This window comes from Salmo salar, chromosome 10, assembly GCF_965601325.2.
Source record: "Salmo salar chromosome 10, fSalSal1, whole genome shotgun sequence".
NCBI classification, from domain to species: Eukaryota; Metazoa; Chordata; class Actinopteri; order Salmoniformes; family Salmonidae; genus Salmo; species Salmo salar.
Window position 1 is genome coordinate 117,104,620 of NC_138300.1, and position 16,322 is coordinate 117,120,941.

The 16,322-nt window shown below is 43.4% G+C and overlaps 1 protein-coding gene across 2 annotated transcripts in view; it reads right to left on the reverse strand.

Annotated features, from left to right (window-relative positions):
• Nucleotides 1–16,019, reverse strand: part of LOC106561641 (contactin-1a) — a 174,769-nt gene extending 158,750 nt beyond the window's left edge. Inside the window, exon 1 of one of the 2 annotated variants that reach the window (XM_014125784.3) lies at nt 15,864–16,019. The gene's annotated coding sequence lies outside the window, so the exon portion shown is untranslated. The remainder of the gene's footprint in view (nt 1–15,863) is intronic. The other variant, XM_014125783.3, reaches the window with a different exon arrangement.
• Nucleotides 16,020–16,322: the final 303 nt, after the last annotated feature.

Consider the following 16,322-nt stretch of genomic DNA (forward strand, 5'->3'; position numbering starts at 1 on the left):
TATTAGCCTTTCATCTGCAGAAGCTTTCAAACTCACAGACCCTCCCCCACAAGAGGCTAGAGGCCACACAGCAATACAGCTAGTCAACGGATACATCCCAAATGTCACTCTATAGCCTATGGGCACTATGGACGCTGGTCAAAAGTAATGCAGTATATAGGTGGAAGGGTGGCTTTAAGAAGCAACTAACTTCTCCTTCACACCAAGGGCATTCCTGATTACAGTTAGAGCAGCCTTCCAGTCTGTCAGTTATTCAACTCCTCACCAAGACAACTACTACAGACTTTATTACCATCTAGTTAAAATGCAGCAGGGCCTGTCATCTGTCATGCAGGAGGGGTTGGGGTTATCCAATATAGCCCATATGTCTGCCTCGTTCAACAAACACACATTCACCATTCAATCAAATGCACTCCAGCCTCACGGCTCTGCAATCTGCCCCCGACCTAGCCGATCACTCACGCCTGTGAGCAACATCACTTATCATTAACGGCACAGCACGTTTCTAACACTGGTTTCAGACGATTTACACGACTGAAATGATTCAAAACACATAGGTAGGCTAGATGTGAAAATGATGGACGAAGTGGTGGAGGTGTTGAGGGGGACTTAGTCATGTCCCTGTCCTGCTCCCTCCAGGCGCCATAGCAACAGGCAACAGAGAGAGAGGCAGAGGCCCCAGGAATAGCTCAGAACCAAGGTAGGAATAGTGCTGTTTTCTTAATTGGAATCACAGTGATTCTAGAGCATTCAAGAGGATTCCAGGAAATGTACTAAACGTATATGTACAGATATCATGATGATGACTTGTGTTCTTAATGGATCTCTACAGCTGTTCCATCTCTGAATAAGGGAATATAAACTACCTCTGAATAAGAGAATATAAACTACCGCTGAATAAGGGAATATAAACTACCTCTGAATAAGGGAATATAAACTACCTCTGAATAAGGGAATATAAACTACCGCTGAATAAGGGAATATAAACTATCTCTGAATAAGGGAATATAAACTACCGCTGAATAAGGGAATATAAACTACCGCTGAATAAGGGAATATAAACTACCTCTGAATAAGGGAATATAAACTACCGCTGAATAAGGGAATATAAACTACCGCTGAATAAGGGAATATAAACTACCTCTGAATAAGGGAATATAAACTACCGCTGAATAAGGGAATATAAACTACCGCTGAATAAGGGAATATAAACTACCGCTGAATAAGGGAATATAAACTACAGCTGAATAAGCATGTGCGTATACATGTACAGATATCATGACAATGAGGACAGATTAGTAAAGAAGGATTAGGGTTTATCTAAATAGGATTAAACATTGCTAAGAATGAGTATTTAACTAACAGCTTCATCAAATGCACAGCAACACATCCGGGCCTGTATTCAGAAAGCCTCTCAGAGGGAGCCAGTCTGAGCTCAGAAACCATGGTTCTGATGGTATAGGGTGTCTGAATCCTTATCATATCTCAACAGCAGAGATGAGGGATGTGGCTGTTTGAATAGAGAAGGCAATAGCAAACAGAAACCCACAAACCACTAATCAGACAAAATCTTCTCTGTTCGGGCGTGAGAAAGGGAATCCTTCAAATGTGTGGCTTCTAGGTTAGCCACATAATATTTGGACAAGGAATCAACATTCAACAGTTTATCTGCTTGTTGTTTTGTTACGCTGTGACTGCCAAAGTGAGAATATAAACAGTTTGACTAGATAAGAGGTCCACTACTCATTAGCATTTACAGTGAGCTCCAAAAAAAAGTTACAGACGCACAAATATCATGCCCCCAAGACATGCTAACCTCTCACCATTGCGATAACAGGGGAGGTTAGCAATTTTTGGTGGGTATGATATTTATGCCTTTGTAATTTTCTCACTCATCATTATCCACAATTCATTTAGGACTATTTGTAATCATGGTAGCATCAACATTAATGTAGAAGTGTTTAGAAACATATTTTATTCTTATTTACATTAAAAGTGACTCCATAATGAAAATACATGATTTACCATTCATTTCTATTGGGCACAAATTCATCTGAAGCATAACCAAAACAAACAGCAAATGCATTCAACAAGTGTGTAGAGTCACAAGCTTGATGTAATCATTGTGTGCTAGGAATATGGAACCAAATAGTAAAATTGTACTATTTTAAAACACATATAAGTGAATTTGTCTTTTGGTGCCCTAAAACGGAGGGACTATGTAAAAATAAGTGCTGTAATTTCTAAATCAGGGGTGTCAAACTCATTCTCCTGGAGGCACTAGCAGTTCTGGGGGGGGGGGGCAGTGCCCCTGTGACAACAATTTTGGACCCCCTTGTGGCCCCCCTAAATGTGGAGTATGAAATCATTTTTTTACATAACTCATTTTTGCTATCGTTCTTTTTTAACATCCGTTATTAGACAGTGGCAACGCGGAACACTAATGATTATGAACATGGTCTTTTACCTGCTAATGCCTGCAATCCAGTGAAGAAAACAATATGACAACAATAACGTCTAATGTAACTGGCCCCTCTAACAGTACAACTGGCCCCAGCTTGGCCTCCCCAGTTGAAATGGTCTAGAACCGCCACTGCCTGGAGGGCAGAGTGTCTGCTGGTTTTTGGTTTTTCCTTTCAATTAAAAGCAAGACAACTAGTTGAGGGGAGTTTCTTACTAATTAGTGACCTTAATTCATCCATCATGTACAAGGTTGGAGCAGACACTCAGCCCTCTGTGGAATGAGTTTGACGCATGTTCTAAACGGTTCACCCAATATGGATGAAAATACCCTCCAATTACAGCTGACAGTCTGAACATTAACCTCATAGTCATTGAATCATTTCACATCCAAAGTGCTGGAGTACAGAGCCAAAACAACAACAAATGTGTCACTGTCCCAATACTTTTGGAGCTCACTGTATCTCGCTTTTTGTGCACTATACCTCAGTCAACAATCCATGCTTGCTCTTTCTCGAGTAAGAAAAGCTCTCTACAGTGTCTTACCCCTATCCTTTCACATGTGGAAAATCTCATTATTTCACATGAAAGTTCACATGTGAAAATGTGTTTTTGGAACACTTCAACGTGTAGTTTCATGTTGTCACATGCTATCACATTAACTTCACATAAGATCACATGCTATCACATTAACTTCACATAAGTTCACATGCTATCACATTAACTTCACATAAGATCACATGCTATCACATTAACTTCACATAAGATCACATGCTATCACATTAACTTCACATAAGATCACATGCTATCACATTAACTTCACATAAGTTCACATGCTATCACATTAACTTCACATAAGATCACATGCTATCACATTAACTTCACATAAGATCACATGCTATCACATTAACTTCACATGCTATCACATGCTATCACATTAACTTCACATAAGATCACATGCTATCACATTAACTTCACATAAGATCACATGCTATCACATTAACTTCACATAAGATCACATGCTATCACATTAACTTCACATAAGATCACATGCTATCACATTAACTTCACATAAGATCACATGCTATCACATTAACTTCACATAAGATCACATGCTATCACATTAACTTCACATAAGATCACATGTGATCACATTAACTTCACATAAGATCACATGCTATCACATTAACTTCACATAAGATCACATGCTATCACATTAACTTCACATAAGATCACATGCTATCACATTAACTTTACATAAGATCACATGCTATCACATTAACTTCACATAAGATCACATGTGATCACATGAAAACATGTTTTTTTGGGACACTTTATATGTTAGCATGTGAAATTCATGTGTTTTTATCCATAAAGGTACACTTGTTTTGGGGGGAAACGACATAGGAATATAGTTTCTCTACCTTGATATACATAACCTATAAGTGCATTTTCCAAATAAATTCTGTTTGGACAATGTATTGGACAAAATCTAGGCCTATAATATCCAGCTAAACAGATGGTTCTGGCCTCCACAGTGAGAATACAGCCCACACAATGAGTAATGTAAAATTATCTTTCTGCTACTAAGCTGGTACACATGGGTAAACTTGACACTTTAAGCACCCACGTTAATTAACATGTCCACACCATCCACATTAAGAGACTTAAAATTGACTTACTAATTAGTCACAACTCCCCTTTCCCTTTTTGACTTGGTCAGAGTTTCCTTCTTATCATCGTTATGGAGTAACCTCTTTAGCATCCAGTATGTAGCCACCAAAATAGAATTAGCTATTAGAAGGAACAAAATTGGTTTTGATATTGTCAGGGAACGAAATTGAAAATATTGGAGCCAAGACTGATAAGGGTAAGATGCTGAGCCACCAAAATAGTTGGCAATCACGCTGTCATTGACGTGGATTTAGCGGTCACAGACCAATATTATGAGAGAGAGAGAGAGAGAAGGGAAAGAGAGAGAGAAAGAGTACAGAACATAACATGAGAGAGAGAGAGAGAGAGAGAGAGAGAGAGAGAGAGAGAGAGAGAATATATAACAGGTTAGAGAGAGAGAGAGTGAGAGAGAGCGAGAGAGAGAGAGAGAGAGGACACAGAGAAAAAAAGAGAGACAGAGTGAGAGAGAGCGAGAGAGAGAGAGAGAGAGGACACAGAGAAAAAAAGAGAGACAGAGTGAGAGAGAGCGAGAGAGAGAGAGAGAGCGAGAGAGAGAGAGAGAGAGAGGACACAGAGAAAAAAAGAGAGACAGAGAGTGAGAGAGAGAGAGAGAGAGAGAGAGAGAGAGAGAGAGAGAGAGAGAGAGAGAGAGAGAGAGAGAGAGAGAGAGAGAGAGAGGGAGCAATCTCTAAAACTTAAATTAACAGTGGAAGGACCACCCTTTGTAATCTACTTCTAAATTAGGTGCACATCTCCCCAAAGATGTACTTTGTATTGTAAAAACTAAAAATATCTCAGAGGCAGATTGGAAGTCAAGAGACAAACCATAGAAAGGTTCAAGCCTCTGTCAAATTTAACCCAGTAACAAACCCATAGAAAGTAATGTACTAACCAACAGTCCAAATCTGATGATGTTTGCATCAAGTGTTATGGAAAGCAAGGCTATTTTAGTAAAGACTGAACGACTGGGTACAGAACATAAAGACTGAATGACTGGGTACAGAACATAAAGACTGAATGACTGGGTACAGAACATAAAGACTGAATGACTGGGTACAAAACATAAAGACTGAACGACTGGGTACAGAACATAAAGACTGAATGACTGGGTACAGAACATAAAGACTGAATGACTGGGTACAGAACATAAAGACTGAATGACTGGGTACAGAACATAAAGACTGAATGACTGGGTACAAAACATAAAGACTGAACGACTGGGTACAGAACATAAAGACTGAATGACTGGGTACAGAACATAAAGACTGAATGACTGGGTACAGAACATAAAGACTGAATGACTGGGTACGGAACAGAAAGACTGAATGACTGGGTACAGAACACAAAGACTGAATGACTGGGTACAGAACACAAAGACTGAATGACTGGGTACAGAACATAAAGACTGAATGACTGGGTACAGAACATAAAGACTGAACGACTGGGTACAGAACATAAAGACTGAATGACTGGGTACAGAGCAGAAAGACTGAACGACTGGGTACAGAACAGAAAGACTGAACGACTGGGTACAGAACATAAAGACTGAATGACTGGGTCGCGTCTCTGGTAACCGAACCGATAGAACGAACGACCAGCCAGGTTGGGGAGCAACTCTATGTGTCGGAACTATATCTTGTGGAAGGATGAAATAGTATGAATAAATGAAGCAAAATAACGTTTTTAATGAAAATATGTCAATCATTATTTGAATATGTTGGTAACTCGTTGTATAAAAGTGATAATGCCCCAAGGCCGGTGTTTGGAGGTTATACTGTATTGGCACGGTTTGACGGCCCTCTACGATATCCTCCAAACACCGGCTTCTCTGGCATTATCACTTTATTAGAAATAGACATCTCGTTGGCAGAAAGACTAACTCCATATGACTGAGGAAGTCACAGAAAACAGAATCACACTGATAAGATTGGGGAATGCACCATACGCACACACACATGAATAACATTACATGACTTAGCAACAAATCTTCCTTAGGTATTCTGATTATGCTGCATATTCCTCTATTAAGCCGTTTCATCAACAACAGCAAAATGGTTATCCATTAAGTCATCAGTCTTTTACCAGTAAATTGCAAATATCACTTTCAAACAGCCTTGTTGTGATATTGAGAACTAAGGATCTAAATTGCAATGGGACTTTGATGTCGTAAAAATTGCTGATCTAAATAAAAATCTACACGACTGGAGGAAGATATTCAGTGTTTTATGTCCCACACCTCTGCAGGGGTATGGTAGCCTGTATCATAGTGTAAAGGCCTCTGCAGGGGTATGGTAGCCTGTATCATAGTGTAAAGGCCTCTGCAGGGGTATGGTAGCCTGTATCATAGTGTAAAGGCCTCTGCAGGGATATGGTAGCCTGTATGATAGTGTAAAGGCCTCTGCAGGGATATGGTAGCCTGTATCATAGTGTAAAGGCCTCTGCAGGGATATGGTAGCCTGTAGCATAGTGTAAAGGCCTCTGCAGGGGTATGGTAGCCTGTATCATAGTGTAAAGGCCTCTGCAGGGGTATGGTAGCCTGTATCATAGTGTAAAGGCCTCTGCAGGGGTATGGTAGCCTGTATCATAGTGTAAAGGCCTCTGCAGGGGTATGGTAGCCTGTATCATAGTGTAAAGGCCTCTGCAGGGGTATGGTAGCCTGTATCATAGTGTAAAGGCCTCTGCAGGGATATGGTAGCCTGTATCATAGTGTAAAGGCCTCTGCAGGGGTATGGTAGCCTGTATCATAGTGTAAAGGCCTCTGCAGGGGTATGGTAGCCTGTATCATAGTGTAAAGGCCTCTGCAGGGGTATGGTAGCCTGTATCATAGTGTAAAGGCCTCTGCAGGGGTATGGTAGCCTGTATCATAGTGTAAAGGCCTCTGCAGGGGTATGGTAGCCTGTATGATAGTGTAAAGGCCTCTGCAGGGGTATGGTAGCCTGTATCATAGTGTAAAGGCCTCTGCAGGGGTATGGTAGCCTGTATCATAGTGTAAAGGCCTCTGCAGGGGTATGGTAGCCTGTATCATAGTGTAAAGGCCTCTGCAGGGGTATGGTAGCCTGTATCACCGTGTAAAGGCCTCTGCAGGGGTATGGTAGCCTGTATCACCGTGTAAAGGCCTCTGCAGGGGTATGGTAGCCTGTATCATAGTGTAAAGGCTTCTGCAGGGGTATGGTAGCCTGTATCATAGTGTAAAGGCCTCTGCAGGGGTATGGTAGCCTGTATCATAGTGTAAAGGCCTCTGCAGGGGTATGGTAGCCTGTATCACAGTGTAAAGGCCTCTGCAGGGGTATGGTAGCCTGTATCATCGTGTAAAGGCCTCTGCAGGGGTATGGTAGCCTGTATCATAGTGTAAAGGCCTCTGCAGGGGTATGGTAGCCTGTATCATAGTGTAAAGGCCTCTGCAGGGGTATGGTAGCCTGTATCATAGTGTAAAGGCCTCTGCAGGGGTATGGTAGCCTGTATCATAGTGTAAAGGCCTCTGCAGGGGTATGGTAGCCTGTATGATAGTGTAAAGGCCTCTGCAGGGGTATGGTAGCCTGTATCATAGTGTAAAGGCCTCTGCAGGGGTATGGTAGCCTGTATCATAGTGTAAAGGCCTCTGCAGGGGTATGGTAGCCTGTATCACAGTGTAAAGGCCTCTGCAGGGGTATGGTAGCCTGTATCATAGTGTAAAGGCCTCTGCAGGGGTATGGTAGCCTGTATCATAGTGTAAAGGCCTCTGCAGGGGTATGGTAGCCTGTATCATCGTGTAAAGGCCTCTGCAGGGGTATGGTAGCCTGTATCATAGTGTAAAGGCCTCTGCAGGGGTATGGTAGCCTGTATCATAGTGTAAAGGCCTCTGCAGGGGTATGGTAGCCTGTATCACAGTGTAAAGGCCTCTGCAGGGGTATGGTAGCCTGTATCATAGTGTAAAGGCCTCTGCAGGGGTATGGTAGCCTGTATCATAGTGTAAAGGCCTCTGCAGGGGTATGGTAGCCTGTATCATAGTGTAAAGGCCTCTGCAGGGGTATGGTAGCCTGTATCATAGTGTAAAGGCCTCTGCAGGGGTATGGTAGCCTGTATCACAGTGTAAAGGCCTCTGCAGGGGTATGGTAGCCTGTATCATAGTGTAAAGGCCTCTGCAGGGGTATGGTAGCCTGTATCATAGTGTAAAGGCCTCTGCAGGGGTATGGTAGCCTGTATCATAGTGTAAAGGCCTCTGCAGGGGTATGGTAGCCTGTATCATAGTGTAAAGGCCTCTGCAGGGGTATGGTAGCCTGTATCATAGTGTAAAGGCCTCTGCAGGGGTATGGTAGCCTGTATCACAGTGTAAAGGCCTCTGCAGGGGTATGGTAGCCTGTATCATAGTGTAAAGGCTTCTGCAGGGGTATGGTAGCCTGTATCATAGTGTAAAGGCCTCTGCAGGGGTATGGTAGCCTGTATCATCGTGTAAAGGCTTCTGCAGGGGTATGGTAGCCTGTATCATAGTGTAAAGGCCTCTGCAGGGGTATGGTAGCCTGTATCATAGTGTAAAGGCCTCTGCAGGGGTATGGTAGCCTGTATCATAGTGTAAAGGCCTCTGCAGGGGTATGGTAGCCTGTATCATAGTGTAAAGGCCTCTGCAGGGGTATGGTAGCCTGTATCATAGTGTAAAGGCCTCTGCAGGGGTATGGTAGCCTGTATCATAGTGTAAAGGCCTCTGCAGGGGTATGGTAGCCTGTATCATAGTGTAAAGGCCTCTGCAGGGGTATGGTAGCCTGTATCATAGTGTAAAGGCCTCTGCAGGGGTATGGTAGCCTGTATGATAGTGTAGATACAGATGGTGTGGACACAAATTATGGAATGCAAGGCTTCACGGCTCGATGAGTCACACATGCACTACACACACACACACAAACACTTGACATGCACATGCACGTACGCACGTGCACACACATCATACTGAAGTACACACTACAGAAAAACACACTAAATACATCCGTTCATCTCTTCAAGTTGAGTGCCTTGATAACAGTCCTTAAAGGTCCAGTGCAGTCAAAAACTAGATTTCCCTGTATTTTATATATATTTTCACACTATGAGATTGCAATAATACTGTAAAATTGAGACAATTATGATAATGCCCTTTTAGTGTAAGAGCTGTTTGAACAGTCCTCCTGAAACTGAAAGTTTTGCACTGCTTGGTGACATCACCAGGCGGTAAATTAGTTAATAGACCAATAAGAAAGAGAGTTCCAAACCTCTCTGCCAATAACAGATAGTTTTCAGTTTTCCCCTCCCCACTGATTTAGCTAAATTCTTGCTTGAGAAATTGCTCTTTGCTAAAACGCAATTTTTTTAAAACAATTTTAATTGAAAACAATCACAGTATGGCACTCAATTGTTACCCAGAAATGATTCGATATTGAGATAAAAACAGTTACATTGGACCTTTAAAGATGTGCAAAAATAACTAGCCCTTCTAAGCCCTAGCAACAAACTAATGCATTTGAAGTCATTGGAAACTGGTAGGCACTAGGCAACACAACAATGGCACCAGAAATAGAATCTGAATTCGAGCCGCAAACCAGGTGGAGGGTGGAGGAGAACCCTGAGAGACAGAGGGTGGAGGAGAATCCTGAGAGACAGAGGGTGGAGGAGAACCCTGAGAGACAGAGGGTGGAGGAGAACCCTGAGAGACAGAGGGTGGAGGAGAACCCTGAGAGACAGAGGGTGGAGGAGAACCCGGAGAGACAGAGGGTGGAGGAGAACCCTGAGAGACAGAGGGTGGAGGAGAACCCTGAGAGACAGAGGGTGGAGGAGAACCCTAAGAGACAGAGGGTGGAGGAGAACCCTGAGAGACAGAGGGTGGAGGAGAACCCTAAGAGACAGAGGGTGGAGGAGAACCGTGAGAGACAAGAGGGTTGAGGAGAACCGTGAGAGAGAGAGGGTTGAGGAGAACCCTGAGAGACAGAGGGTGGAGGAGAACCCGGAGAGACAGAGGGTGGAGGAGAACCCGGAGAGACAGAGGGTGGAGGAGAACCGTGAGAGACAGAGGGTGGAGGAGAACCGTGAGAGACAGAGGGTGGAGGAGAACCCTGAGAGACAGAGGGTGGAGGAGAACCCTAAGAGACAGAGGGTGGAGGAGAACCGTGAGAGACAAGAGGGTTGAGGAGAACCGTGAGAGAGAGAGGGTTGAGGAGAACCCTGAGAGACAGAGGGTGGAGGAGAACCCGGAGAGACAGAGGGTGGAGGAGAACCGTGAGAGACAGAGGGTGGAGGAGAACCATGAGAGTCAGAGGGTGGAGGAGAACGCTTAGAGACCGAGGGTGGAGGAGAACCGTGAGAGACAGAAGGTGGAGGAGAACCCGTGGAGACAGAGGGTGGAGGAGAACCCGGGGAGACAGAGGGTGGAGGAGAACCGTCAGAGAGAGGGTGGAGGAGAACCGTGAGAGACAGAAGGTGGAGGAGAACCCGGAGAGACAGAGGGTTGAGGAGAACCCTGAGACACAGAGAATGACAAGCCTGTGGCACATACATATATTGGCAGTAGGGTATATAGATACAGATATTGGCAGTAGAGTATATAGATACAGATATTGGCAGTAGGGTATATAGATACAGATATTGGCAGTAGAGTATATAGATACAGATATTGGCAGTATAGTATATAGATACAGATATTGGCAGTAGGGTAAATAGATACAGATATTGGCAGTAGGGTATATAGATACAGATATTGGCAGTAGGGTATATAGATACAGATATTGGCAGTAGGGTATATAGATACAGATATTGGCAGTAGGGTATATAGATACAGATATTGGCAGTATAGTATATAGATACAGATATTGGCAGTAGACTATATAAATACAGATATTGGCAGTAGGGTATATAGATACAGATATTGGCAGTAGGGTATATAGATAAAGATATTGGCAGTAGGGTATATAGATACAGATATTGGCAGTAGAGTATATAGATACAGATATTGGCAGTATAGTATATAGATACAGATATTGGCAGTAGGGTAAATAGATACAGATATTGGCAGTAGGGTATATAGATACAGATATTGGCAGTAGAGTATATAGATACAGATATTGGCAGTAGGGTATATAGATACAGATATTGGCAGTAGGGTATATAGATACAGATATTGGCAGTAGAGTATATAGATACAGATATTGGCAGTAGGGTATATAGTTACAGATATTGGCAGTAGGGTATATAGATACAGATATTGGCAGTAGAGTATATAGATACAGATATTGGCAGTAGGGTATATAGATACAGATATTGGCAGTAGGGTATATAGATACAGATATTGGCAGTAGAGTATATAGATACAGATATTGGCAGTAGGGTATATAGTTACAGATATTGGCAGTAGGGTATATAGATACAGATATTGGCAGTAGAGTATATAGATACAGATATTGGCAGTAGGGTATATAGATACAGATATTGGCAGTAGGGTATATAGATACAGATATTGGCAGTAGGGTATATAGATACAGATATTGGCAGTAGGGTATATAGATACAGATATTGGCAGTAGGGTCTATACAGATAAGGCACTGGGAACTGACTGAGGGTCCCTTTTCAACCCCTCTAGGGTTGAACAGAGGCCCAATGGCCCAGTGGGACCAACCCTTCTGAGACAGGAGAGTGAAGAATAACCCACAAACAGAGATAACGACAGGCCTGCAGCACAGACAGATATTGGCAGGGGGAGGGACTATACACATTCAGAGATAAGCCAGAGCACAGAGCACAGAGATGGCAGTAGAGACTGAGGGTCTTTCTCTTGCTCTGAATCGAACAGAGAAGGGGTCTGTGTCTGAGCAAACAGAGAAGAAGAAGAAGACGTCATGTCCCTGTGTGACTCACAGCTAGACAGCTAGCCGTACCATTAGTGATCCTCTCTCTATTCGAGACTTTGGTAAAATAGCTGGACAATAGCTGGACAATCTAAAGAGATCATTGAGACAAGAGCATCAATCTAAAAGAGACCATTATTAAGACAAAAGCATCACATGTTTGTCAGCTAGATCGGGGGAAAGGGGAGTTCACTCCACCACCATGGATGTAGCCTTAAGGCTCTTACACATCGCACTGAATGTGGATAAAGCGTTCGTCTGCCGCAAGGTTCAGCATGCTGTGTTTTAGAGACCTCCCTTGAGTAACTGTGTTCATTTTCAATAACAACAAATCTGGAGGTGTCTTTCTTCTATTGCCTTTCATGTGACCAAACAAACATTGCCTAACAATCTACCTCCTCTGATGCCAAATGCCAGGCTTGCCAGCCACTTGGAGTCCCAGAGTACCTTCATTATCAAACCCAAATCTTCAGACTGGCTATCTTAGCTCTCTCTCAGCTAATGCATTGACTCTCTGCCAAAGAGCTTTTAGAAAGTTTGGATTTGGGAAGGAACATCTTGGGACAAATCTCATCTCACAGAAAGTCCTTAGAGAGTACCTTGATCTTAAATGTCAGCCGTCCAGGACCTCAACTTTCCTGCTTTGGAAATCCCTGATTAAGGACTAAGAGTGTTAGTCAGTTAGTTAGGAATCTGTACCAATTCAGTAATATTACACCAACAACATGTCTCTAGTGAGTATCATTACATAAAGTCAACTGTGCTGGGCTGTGTATCTGAAGTAGTCCAACAAAAAAACAGCAACACTCTGAAAATACACATACGGTCCATGTTTTGATGACTTTGCCATTGTGTGGTTGGCTGGACCATGTAGCAGGGCCAAGATCTATGGTGTAGCCAATGAGTGTGGTCTCTTCGTAGCCAATGAGTGTGGTCTCTTCGTAGCCAATGAGTGTGGTCTCTTCTACTCAACAGGTTGACAGACACCATGTCACAGGCATAGATGTGACGTACCAAACACTTCTGCTTCTGCACGTACCAAACACCAAACACTTCTGCTTCTGCACATACCAAACACTTCTGCTTCTGCATGTACCAAACACCAAACACTTCTGCTTCTGCACGTACCAAACACTTCTGCTTCTGCACGTACCAAACACCAATCACCTCTGCTTCTGCACGTACCAAACACCAAACACTTCTGCTTCTGCACGTACCAAACACTTCTGCTTCTGCACGTACCAAACACCAATCACCTCTGCTTCTGCACGTACCAAACACCAATCACTTCTGCTTCTGCACGTACCAAACACCAAACACCTCTGCTTCTGCACGTACCAAACACCAAACACTTCTGCTTCTGCACGTACCAAACACTTCTGCTTCTGCACGTACCAAACACCAATCACCTCTGCTTCTGCACGTACCAAACACCAATCACTTCTGCTTCTGCACGTACCAAACACTTCTGCTTCTGCACGTACCAAACACCAATCACCTCTGCTTCTGCACGTACCAAACACCAAACACTTCTGCTTCTGCACGTACCAAACACTTCTGCTTCTGCACGTACCAAACACCAATCACCTCTGCTTTTGCACGTACCAAACACCAATCACTTCTGCTTCTGCACGTACCAAACACCAATCACTTCTGCTTCTGCACGTACCAAACACCAATCACTTCTGCTTCTGCACGTACCAAACACCAATCACTTCTGCTTCTGCACGTACCAAACACCAATCACTTCTGCTTCTGCACGTACCAAACACCAAACACCTCTGCTTCTGCACGTACCAAACACCAAACACTTCTGCTTCTGCACGTACCAAACACCAATCACTTCTGCTTCTGCACGTACCAAACACCAATCACCTCTGCTTCTGCACGTACCAAACACCAATCACCTCTGCTTCTGCACGTACCAAACACCAATCACTTCTGCTTCTGCGTGGGTTTCATCCCTATAATTCATCATGAAAATCAGACCCTTCTGCCAATGAAAGAGAGAGGTGTTTCTGTTGAGTCCTATCTCTGTGAAAACGGATAGGGTGCTGATGCACACAGGATTTGTTTTTTTTCTTCCTTGCCAACTTTTTCATTTATTGAATTCAAAATTAGCCAGCCCTGGCATTTCGGGTTGCTGAGCCTTTCTCAAGGGATGTCCTATCTGACCCTTTCTCTGGGTTCAGTTGAATCACAGTAACACTGACAGAGGACACCTCAAACCCAATGACCGCTCCAATCCCACTGAGGTTGCCAATTTGAAATGCATGATAGGACACACAGCGCTGCCTGGGCCAAGCCAGCCATGTCTTGGAGGGCCAGTGACTGTTAAAGTGTTCCTCATCTAGCCTGGCTGACAGACTGCTCGGGCTGACCCTGTTCCAAAGCACTGAGGGAAGAACTTATGTGAAATATCCAAACTTCATCTCCATCCAGCTCTGCCTGGAAATGTAAAGCCCAAGACGCAGACCTGGGCTGGGTTCAAGGAATAAGTGATTTATTTCAAACGCTTCGAGAATTTTATTGAGACTTCCTGGAGCGCTGGATGGGCTTGGTTTGTACTTGTGGAACTATTACATTGGTTTCATCGTGCCAAGAACGCTCAATCAAGTAGCTGAATTATCTGAAAGAAAACAAATACTATTTCAACCCAGGTCTGCTATGGTATACAACAGCAGCATGAGCCCGGAGGAGCCTTACTTCGCAGGTCACATGACAGCTGGAGATGCATTAGTAGTCCAGTTTATACAATTCAGCCCATACAGAACAAGCCAATGTATCTGCTACAGGTTCAATATTGACACCCTGCACAGGTCCTTCAGTTGTCAGTCATCTCAGATGTCAGTCTTTCAGTTATCGCAGATGTAACAAATGCTGTACGAACGCTAAGTTAGCTAATAGACAGCTAAGCACTGCCACTGTTGACTGGAGAAAGCTTCACTACAGCTACTGTGTAACAGTGTTGCTATGGGTTGCAGTAATGACTTTGATCTTGGATGCACCTGTACACGTCATGCAGAAAGAAATTCTAGCTGCAATTAACTAAAGCAGGAATTCAGAATTCTAATTATGTTATAGTCCAGAGTGTCCAGTGATAATGTATCGTTCATAGCGCATACAGTACACCTCCAGTAGCTAGAAAACGGAGAAAAGCCAGGCAGGACGCGCCCCTTTGCTGACAACCTGTCTGACATTATAGCGGAATGAGCTGGTTTCCTGACGTTGTGAAATTACAATGAACCCAGCGACCTATATCTCCTGCCGTACGCAATGAATAATAATGAAAAAGCATATTCATCTTGCAGGGATCGGAGTGTTGGAAGTGAGTAGCCGGCTGTTTTTTTTAGCTTAATAAATGATCAGGAAAGGACAAGCCCCTAGAATAACCACCTATAACCACACCTAACGGTATCGATATTATGCCACCGGTAGGCAATTTTATATGTTCAAGGTTTTATGAATGACATAATTAATTAAGCACACAGGTGTTTAATCATCCGTAATGTGGATCAAATACAATCACACTATCCCTCCCCTCAAAGACCATGCAGCCAGCGCTCTGTCTGTCTGTTGAAGAAAAAATGCATGCCTCTAATTTCACCCAGAATAACGTTTTCCATCAACGTGAAAACAGCACCCCTTCAAGATCATCTCTAAAATCTCAGTTTTGCAGTTGGGAAAAATAGAACGAGAATGCATGTTGCACAAACCTGTCAAAATTGTATACGATTCTGCATTGCGGTAGGTTCCATCACTACATTCCCATCTCAATCATTGTAAACAACACTGATTCCCTCGCTTTTGCCCATTGCTGCATAGACCCGGATTTTCTAGAAATAATAAAATAATACATAGAATCAATGAAGCTGTTCATCTTCTTACCTGCAATAGCAGACGATCGGTCCGTCCGATTAACCTTCAAGACTCACACCTGGATCAACAGCACAGCATCGCTGGGCGCTCAGGAGCTTAGAGCCGGGAAGAAACGGTCAGGCAGCCGAGTCTCTGCCGCGTCCTCTTCGATTGGATGGAGGGCTGTGACATTAGGACATGGGGGGGGGGGGCGCTATTTCATTGGGCGACCGGAGAAGCCGTCCAGTCCAAAATGTGTTCGTTTCAGAACAAACGACGTGGCGAACTCATAGCTGAGTGTTGTTTTAGTTATTCTGCGCTGTGATAATCGTATCTCTTAGTTTCAGCAGCATTAGCTGTAGTCTAGTTTAGATGATAGCAACACTTCAATGAGAAAGTGTTATGTAGGCTAATCAAATGATATTTGATGCAATAGCATCTGCTAAACACATACAGGTGTTTAGCAGATGTTATTGCAAGTGTAGCGAA